At 39.3% G+C, this 9,582-nt stretch overlaps 1 long non-coding RNA gene across 1 annotated transcript; it reads left to right on the forward strand.

Moving 5' to 3' along the window:
* The first annotated feature begins 2,015 nt into the window (after positions 1-2,015).
* On the forward strand, positions 2,016-7,667 carry LOC126965894 (uncharacterized). Its single transcript, XR_007729625.1, has 4 exons — positions 2,016-2,135; positions 2,721-2,875; positions 3,251-3,304; positions 7,574-7,667. It is a non-coding gene; the product is annotated as an uncharacterized LOC126965894 (long non-coding RNA).
* Positions 7,668-9,582: the final 1,915 nt, after the last annotated feature.

Raw genomic sequence — 9,582 nt, forward strand, 5'->3', positions numbered from 1 at the left:
AGTATTATTAAAATATCTGTGTCTGAGCAGCGTATCACAACTTCGCCATCGACATTTATTTGGCAAATGTGGTATATTATTCGAGAATCGGCCTCTTCGTGTTCTTCGCAAGACAGTGAGTCTTCAACAGTTTTAATAACTTTATTTTTTCAACCCGGTATGATATTATATATATGTATATTTATAACACTTGTTGAAGTTCAGATAAATTATTTTATTTCCAATAATCGGAGCCAGGTCAATAAAAAAATTAACAGGGCCTTCTTTAAAATATATATTTTTAAGTTGAGCTACAAAATTATGTGGACGAATTTGATTGGGCCCGATTGTAACTTGGCTAATTATTTCATCTCGACGTGAACGCTCAAAATCTTTGATTGACGGTATAAAATACTGATCGAAGACAATATCGACACGGTCAGATTTAAATCGAAGTATCATACTCAAAAATTTTTTAGATAAAACATCAAAGGTTACAGGTACTTCTTTCATTAAGAAACCATCTAAAATAACTGAATTAAAAAACGAAGGTGGCTTATCGACGTTATCACCGATTTTCTTCTCAATCAGTTTAAGTAATTGAGATTTGTCAGTTTTACAAATACTGCCATCTGCGTGGCACATTGATGTTGGCACTGGTGTCAATGGAAAAGTTAAAACTTTTTCGATATCAACTTTATTAGTTAACGAGATCCCTAACATTCTCCCAAATAAATGCAACGCACATCCTCAGCTCGACAACTTTATTTCCAAGAGTTTATTTTTTTTTGAGCCTCGGCGAAGTTAAATATTTTGTTGTTTTTTATCGGTTTGTCAAATCTACATTCATCTACAGCACATTCAGTAATGGACTGTTTCCTTAACTCATCACCATTTCCTTATTTTGAAAACAATTTTTTTTTAATTCGAAATTAGCGTCTGGAACAGTTTAAACAGCAATAAAAATGTCTGGCAATATTAGATTTACGTTGTAGAAAGTTCAATAAAAATAATTAAAAAAAAAACTTCTTAAAATGATTTAAAAAATCGATATTTTACCTGTGCAGGTAGGATGCGCACTGATGAACGCAACCACTACCGCTAGCCAGATAGTCCATATGACGTCCGGAAGAGTGAAAGAGATAGGATATCTAAAAACTGACCTACCTGAAATTCTCTCTCAAAAACGTTGCTAGCTCTTAGACGATTAAGAGGCAGACCATATATGCAGGTCCGAGTGCCTTCAAAAAATTAAATATTAAACCAGACTATTTCTTTAATAGTTTGATAATGTGAATATCCAAATATTTTTTTCGTAAAATATAGTGGAATTTATTTTCAAAACTATGTCTCAGTGATGATCAGGCAAAAACCATTAGGTTGTTATGAAACTTTCACATTCTAAAAGATAATTTGATTGCCAATATTTTAGTTTATCTACACGCCCATGCTTCAAATCCTCTATTTAAGATTCTAAAATAGTTAGCTTATTGCGAACATTAAAACACCCAATGTCCTAATAACCATTACATCATCCAAACGAGTGTTGTAATGAATACAGTACAACATTATATCATCCGTTTTCATAATAACACTCCTTTGGATGATATTATGGTTACTAGGACTGGCTTTTTTAATGTTAGCAGTAAGCTAAATGTTTCACATTCTTTTATAGAGGACTCATACTATGTAGTTATTAGTTTATAAGTCTTGTATGCAACTGTTGATAATTAGGTACACACTCGGCTTCGCCTCTCGTGTATAACCCACGTTCGTGTTTTAATACCCCTTATTATATAATTTAATACCAACAGTTGCATAAATAAATAATATGGCTTTTATTGTATTAGATAAATCATGATGGATTATTACTTCAATAAAAATCGTACGCTTGGGCAAATCACACAGCAAATTCATAAGAGTATCAGTGTTCGAGGTAACGTAGTATGTCCTCTTAGAACAAAATGTTGTCGAAAGAGTAGCACTAGCCACTAAACATTACTTTATTTATTATTGATACTTTTTTGTTGCAGATTTTAAATCTTATTTGTACAATTAACTGGGGCTACTCTTATATACTAATTATGTGTGTCAGTTTATTCTTATCGTCAATATTTAAAAAAATAAATGAAAAGCTCGTCTCTGTGCAAGGACAGGTAATATTACAACATTCTTTTACAATCGCATAAGCCTCATAAAGTTAGATATGATCTCTATTATAACTAAAAACATTTTTTGTAAATTCTTAATGTACGTTTATTCGATGCTTTCTAAGGTCGATAACGCCTTAACGATAGGCCACAGCGATCACAGACCTCCAGGTGACCTGGATGTTTGCTAATTTGTCCTAAAAAAAATTAACAACAACGTCCAGGTTCAATAAAGCTAAAGATAGCCTTTATTGCTAGATATAAAATGTAGTAGCATGTTTTATTATATTTCCTCTATACTATATATATTCCAGCGCTCTCTCTCCCGCGCATCTCTACTCCAAACTGGCCCAGCAACCTTTTTTAATATTATCTTCCCACCTTAGTATCTGTCTGCCTCTCTTTCTATTAGTATCTCTGGTACCCCAAAGACCAAAACCCCCTAAGATCAATTTTCATTCAAAGTTTCAATAACACATAGAAAATTTTCAAACCTTGTAACGCGAATAAATATAGTATCGAGTACCGAGTACTCTGCTTACATATCGCTCTATGTCTCACAATTCGTACTATACTATATTACATTTTCAGTATATGCCTGCAGCGTTCTGGAAAAGTATACGTGAGGATTACAATAATGCGACGCATTTGGTGCGATTGTTTGACGGACATATTAATACAATTACATTTACTGCATTTACAAGTAACTTGTTTATCATGTGCTTGAGGGTGTACAATATCTTGGCGTGAGCTAATTCTTTTTACAAAATATGCTTATATAGTGTTTTTTTTTTGTTGAGGTAGCAACTTCGCTTATATTATCAATGTCTCTTTAGATCTGAGTACCATTAGATCAACTTGCTTTTGAGAACGTAACGAACATAATGAATAATTTGATATTATATCATAGATTTCTTTGGGCATCTTTCTATTAAATAACTTAAATATTGCATGTAGAAATGGATTTCGTTTAGGTAAATTTAGATATGTGTAAAAAGATCTGCTGAGTTTTATTTAATATTGAAGACTTTTTTTAATATGATGTGACTATGCTTTGATAATAAAGAGATATTGTCCTGATCAATTATGAAAATATAAATTTATGCGTTGAATGATTTTAGGTATGGATTACATTTTACTGAACCTATTGATGAATGTTCCAATAATATTACTGGGTTAGTATGATTTTATTGTTCGCTCTCATATTTTTTTTTATGGAATAGGAGGACAAACGAGCGTACGGGTCACCTGTTGTTAAGTGATCACCGCCGCCCACAATCTCTTGCAAGACCAGAGGAATCACAGGAGCGTTTCCGACCTTTACGGAAGGTGTACGCGCTTTTTTTACCACGTCGTATCGTCCCGGAAACACCGCACAAGGAAGTTCATTCCACAGCTTTGTAGTAGTTGGAAGAAAGCTCCTTGAAAACCGCACTTTGGAGGAACACCACACATCCAGATGATGGGGATGATATCCTAACTTGTGGCATGTCGTGCGAAGGAGGAATCATCGCATCAGGTTAAACAGCTCTTCGGAACACTCCCCGTGATAAATGCGGTAGAAGACACACAGTAAAGCGACGTCTCTACGCAACGCCAAGTGATCCAGCCGTTCACAGAGCACTGGGTCCCCGACAATTCGAGCTGCTCTACGTTGCACGCGGTCAAATGGATCGAGCTGATACTGGGGTGTGCGAGACCAGAGATGACAGCAATACTCCATGTGTGGCCGGACATGCGCTTTGTAGAGCGATAGTATGTGGGCCGGCTTGAAGTATTGCCGTACTCTATTAATGACACCCAGTTTCTTTGAAGCCAATTTGGCTTTGCCCTCCAGATGACCACGAAATAGGCAATCGCTCGAGATTTCGAGACCCAGTATTCCGATACTAGGCGAGGCTTTGAGGGAAGTGTTGTCGAAGAGCGGTGATACGACAAATGGGGTTTTTTTAGTGGTAAATGCGCAAACTTGAGTCTTCTGGGGGTTACATTGGACAAGGTTCAATTTTCCCCATTCCGCGACCTTCTCAAGAGAGGACTCGATAGAAGACACAAGTTTCTCCCGGCACTGGTCGACGATTTCCCGAGAGAGACCTGCATGGCCAGTGTATACGGCATCACCAGTGCTGTCGTCTGCACAGCAATGAATGTTGGACGTGTCCAACATATCATTGATATGCAGAAGAAACAGCGTGGGAGACAGCACACAGCCTTGGGGCACTCCAGCATTCACGGGCTTCGGGTTCGAGCAATATCCGTCGACAACGACCTGTATGCTGCGCCCAGTGAGGAAGCTGGAGGTCCACATGCACAAGCTCTCGGGAAGCCCAAATGATGGAAGTTTTGAGAGGAGCGCCTTGTGCCATACACGATCAAAGGCCTTCGCTATATCCAGGCTAACTGCCAGGCCTTCCCCCTTGCTTTCAATATCCGCAGCCCATCTATGTGTTAGGTATACCAGAAGATCACCTGCCGACCGACCATGGCGAAACCCGTATTGTCGGTCGTTGATCAACTGGTGACCATCTAGGTATACCAAGAGCTGACGGCTAATTATGCTCTCCATGATTTTGGAGAGCAGGGAGGTAATAGCAATAGGCCTGTAGTTTGTCGGATCTGAACTGTCTCCTTTTTTTTTTGGATCGGATGGACAAGGGCTGACTTCCATGAGTCAGGGACTACGCCTTTGGAAAAAGAGTGCCGGAATAAACGCGTTAGCACCGGCGTCAACTCAGAGGCACACGTTCTAAGCACGATTGGAGAAATGCAATCCGGCCCGCTCGACTTCCTGACGTCCAACGAAAACAGACCTCGCCTAACAATTTTCTGTCTGAACTGTACTTCAGGCATAGAGCTCTGACACCGCGGGATGGTCGGCGGTGTTTTTCCGTTGTCGTCAAGAGTCGAGTTGGAGGCGAAAAGAGCGCACAAGAGATCGGCCTTCTCTTTTGCCGTATGGGCCAGGGTGTCATTCCTCGTGTGCAACGGCGGCATGGACGGCTGGCTGAAGTTACCAAGAGCAGCTTTCGACAACGACCAGAACTTGCGTGTTCCGGTCGGATAACTGGAAAGCTGCTCGCCGATTTTGACGACGTGTTTTGTGATTTTGCACGGGCGATTTGCCGCTTAAAAAATCTGGAGGCACGGTTGTATTTCCTCTTAAGAACTATGCAGTTCGGATCCTTTGTGCCCAGCACTGTAACCCAAGTTCAATACGCCGGTTTTTTGCAGTCAGATGCTGCTTTAACTGACGCATCGAACCAGGGCTGTGATGTGCCACCGATCGGTACTACAGAGCTTGGTATAAAAATATCCATGCCCTGCAGTATCACATCGGCTACTGCAACGGCGCAGGCACTAGGATGATCCGAAGGGAAACAAACCCTGCCCCAAGGGTAGGATGCAAAAAAGGAACGCATCCTATCCCAATCTGCTGACTTGTAGTGCTAAACGCGGCGGGTCGCTGGTGGTCTGCGACGTTGGCGTCGGATAGGCACTACACTCCTGACCAGGCAATGGTCGGACGTTCCGAGAGGGGCGTCGACAAAGACCTGGTAACCATCGGAATGTGTAGTCAGCAGAAGATCCAATAAGGACGGCATGTGGCTATCCACATCCGGAAGCCGCGTTGGCGACTCAACCAACTGGGACAGACCATACGCCAATGCAAAATTATGCACAGATCGCCCTGCGTAGTCTGTGGTACGTGATCCAAGCCATTCGGCATTCTGCCCGTTGAAATCACCCAAGACTACGATTTCAGCGGAGGGGATCTTTGCAAGCATGTCGTCAATTGCCGCTTGAACGCAGCCCATGAGATGATCGGTTTCTGCTTTACCACTATGGGACCTGTAGACACACGCATAGATGCGGACGCGGTCCTCTAAATCTACGCGGAGCCAGAGAGTGGACAGGTCCCTACCCTCAAAATTGCCGAGACGGCGACAGCAGATATCCTCCCTAAGGTACACACTTACCCCGGCATGAGGCAAAAAATTGTGCTCAATTTTGTACCCGGGGTACGTTAAATATGACGTATCGCTAGGTCGAAATATCTGCGTCTCCGTAAGGAAACACAAGTCCGGCTGCGCCGTCTCAAGGTGGTGGTGGACGGCGTTTAAATTGGAGTGAATTCCCCTGATATTGCAAAAGTCCACGTTGAGTTTGGAGCGGGGTGCCGTGGTGTTACTGCCTCGTCTGTCCTTGGTCATGCGCGGTTCTGTGTCTTCCCCCAGAATACGAAGGGCAACCCGAGCTAGAGTGCTCGGGAAGGGATTCTCCGACTCTGGTAGAGCCGTTACCCTCCTGGGGTAAAATCTTTTTAAGATCCGCTGTCATATTCGGGTGGAGGGGGGGGGGGGAATGGCCACCTGTCCTCGACACTAACCTATGCGAATCATAGCGGCACTAGGCCGCTACTTTACGCCGGTATTCTGTGCGAGTGTGGTAATTAACCCGGACGAGTCTGGCCCGATTGTGCTGACGTCAAAAGACGGCAGCGTGACTCTCCCACTTCTTAAAAGCCCTTAGGCGCCTCTTACGACACCCATGGGCCTGGGACTCCCCTATTCTTTTTACGCCCCGGGAAAAGTACAGGGCATATTCAAAAAGTGGACTGGATATTACATAAAAAATGTTTAATAGTTTGGATGTATATCTATACTTTTTTTTTAAATATATGTCAACTATGTAATATAATTTAAATGGAATTAAAACGTAATAAAATAATCAATAACAGTTGGATTTTATTACTTTCTCAAAATACAATAATACAGTGTATCCATAAAATACATTGGTACAACTTTAAAATTTTTTATAAATTCATTTGGAACTCCTTCGAATTTATAATTTCCCGCAATTTCACATATTTTTGTCTAGGTTAATATAAACTCACAAAAACTAAATGGACTGTTAAAAAAAACAGAATTGCAGTGATTGCCTTGCACAAGGCGGGTATAGAGCCGTCGGTCATTTAATTTTTTTTATTATTTACTGAAAGAAGACTTTATTACAAATCCTCTGTCGGAGTCTATAAAAGATCGGGACGGTTAGAACTAAAAGGACTGCAGAATTCGCCAAAATCATACAAGGGGACTAAAAATTTTAAAGTGAGAAATAAAAATTCCCACTTGGCCAATTTCGCAGACTTGTTAATAAACTGATTTAAAGATTTATATATAACTGTGTAAATGATACAAATTAAATTTGTATCCAAAATTTATGAACGCTGCGGGAATCGCTCTTACCAATTTTGCCAACCGTTCGAGAGACGCATTGATTGTAAATCTTGGTATCTATGCCTTGTTCAACTCTCAGGTTGTCGAACGAAAAAATATTTTTGGTTAAAAATTTAATTTGAATAATTAATCCCAGAAGTGAGTGTTATCACCTTTTAATAACAAATTGGATAAACTATGCATAATTGTATAATTTTTTTATTTTAGAACATCCCACGAATATGAACAGGTGATATCGTATGTTACATCACTCATATTCTTGATAGTTTTGAGCCTGCTGGTGGCATTGCTAGCGTCAAATGTGCACTCCGAGCCATTGTTAGCTGCACCAATATTGTATTCTGTTCCTTCACCAGCTTATTGCATAGAGGTTTGTATAACCAGTGGAAGTATTCTTTCCACAGAAGCAGCCGACTTTATTTAGTGACAACAGGGACGCGACGCCTTTCTCCGGGGTCTAACACTAGTTTTTAGGTTTAGTGTACGTTAATACGCTATGAACATAGCATTGCATAGCGACGGAATGTATTCTCAATCAAAATTTAAAATAAATATTTAAATTACTTTGTATGTCGACGTTCTAGTGACCATAGCCTATTTATTTATTTATTAGCATCGCTAACATAATAATGACTAACTAATTACACTACATATTATTCAAAATAAACCTAAATGTAAGTGTTATTGTACTCACAGGCAACGACCACATGCAAATATTACATACCTAAACATATATTTTAATTGTAAAACAAAGTATCTTTTTTTTATGAAAATAAGGGACAAGACGAGCAGGACGTTTAGCTGATGGTAATTGATACGCCTTGCCCATTACAATGCAGTGCCGCTCAAGATTCTTGAAAATCCCAAAAATTCTGAGCGACACTATAGTTGCGCTCGTCGCCTTGAGATATAAGATGTTAAGTCTCATTTGCCCAGTAATTTCACTAGCTACGGCGCCCTTCAGACTAAGTAATATTTACACATTACTGTTTCACGGCAGAAATAGGCGCCGTTGTGGTACCCATAGTCTTGCCGGCTTCCTTTGCAAAGGAGCCTCCCACTGGTATATAATGGACTATAAAGCAAAGTGAAAATAATTTAAAATGAACAAGACTTATTTTACTAACTAAAGAACTAAAATAATACATAATTTTATTGATCGGCAAATTAAATTCCTGTCTACATATCAATTTTCGAAGTTTATTCCGAAGCGCAAAGAAATTATCATTTAAAATGTCTATACTTCGATCTATTTTCGGAAGGCTATTGTAAGTGAGAACGATTCTATAAGAGTACGCAAGTGACCTAGGTTAGACTTTGCAGTATAAGTTAAAAAAAATCGCATGTGAATATTCTCGGGAGTCTCAGGGGAGCGGATAATTGAAGAGAGAATATCGGGGCAGTGAATTCCATCGTTTACAATTTTATACACAACGATAGAATCCAATATGGAATATATCTTACAAGACAGTGTGTGTATCTTAAAATATCGCAAGCGTTCGAAATAGTTTCCTTATGTATTGCATAGATTGGATTGAGAAAGGGCCAATATAAATAGTTCTTGGATTTTTTCATAATATATAATTGTATATTTGTTGGTGTCTGTATAATAATATGTCTATTATTTTAGGTTCAGCGATTCATCGATCAAATCCACGGTGAAACGGTAGCACTTACTGGAATGAATATGTTTCCTATCACCAGAACACTAGTCATATCTGTGAGTATTAAAATTTTAATCAATATTATATATAACGGTAATGAGTAGTCACTATAAATAATATATACCTTTCCGAAACATACTGCATCTTTTGGTTTAGATCACAAGATGTATCCATAATGATTAATATATTATTATGTATTACTCCGATCGGTTCATTACATATTAGTTTTTGCAGAATAACCAAACGAAAAAACGTCTCTGTATTAATTAGTAAATAGTAGAATGTATGTCGTAGTAATTATATCGTTTCTTACAACTAAGAAGCACTATAACAAGCTAAATGTCAAAGTGTACGCTTATAGCTCCAAAGAAGCTTCACAAGTCAGAAAATTGAATGTTTTTATCATCCTAGCTCCTCGATCTTACATTCTTATATGAGTTGGTGAATGGCGTCATTGATAGTACCTATTTATTACCTCAATTAAATATTCGTTCCCCACTGAAGACAATAAGGCCGTCGTCTTTTATGCCATTCGTAGAAAAAAGCACACGC

The sequence above is a fragment of the Leptidea sinapis genome, chromosome 9 (genome assembly GCF_905404315.1).
Source record: "Leptidea sinapis chromosome 9, ilLepSina1.1, whole genome shotgun sequence".
NCBI lineage: Eukaryota > Metazoa > Arthropoda > Insecta > Lepidoptera > Pieridae > Leptidea > Leptidea sinapis.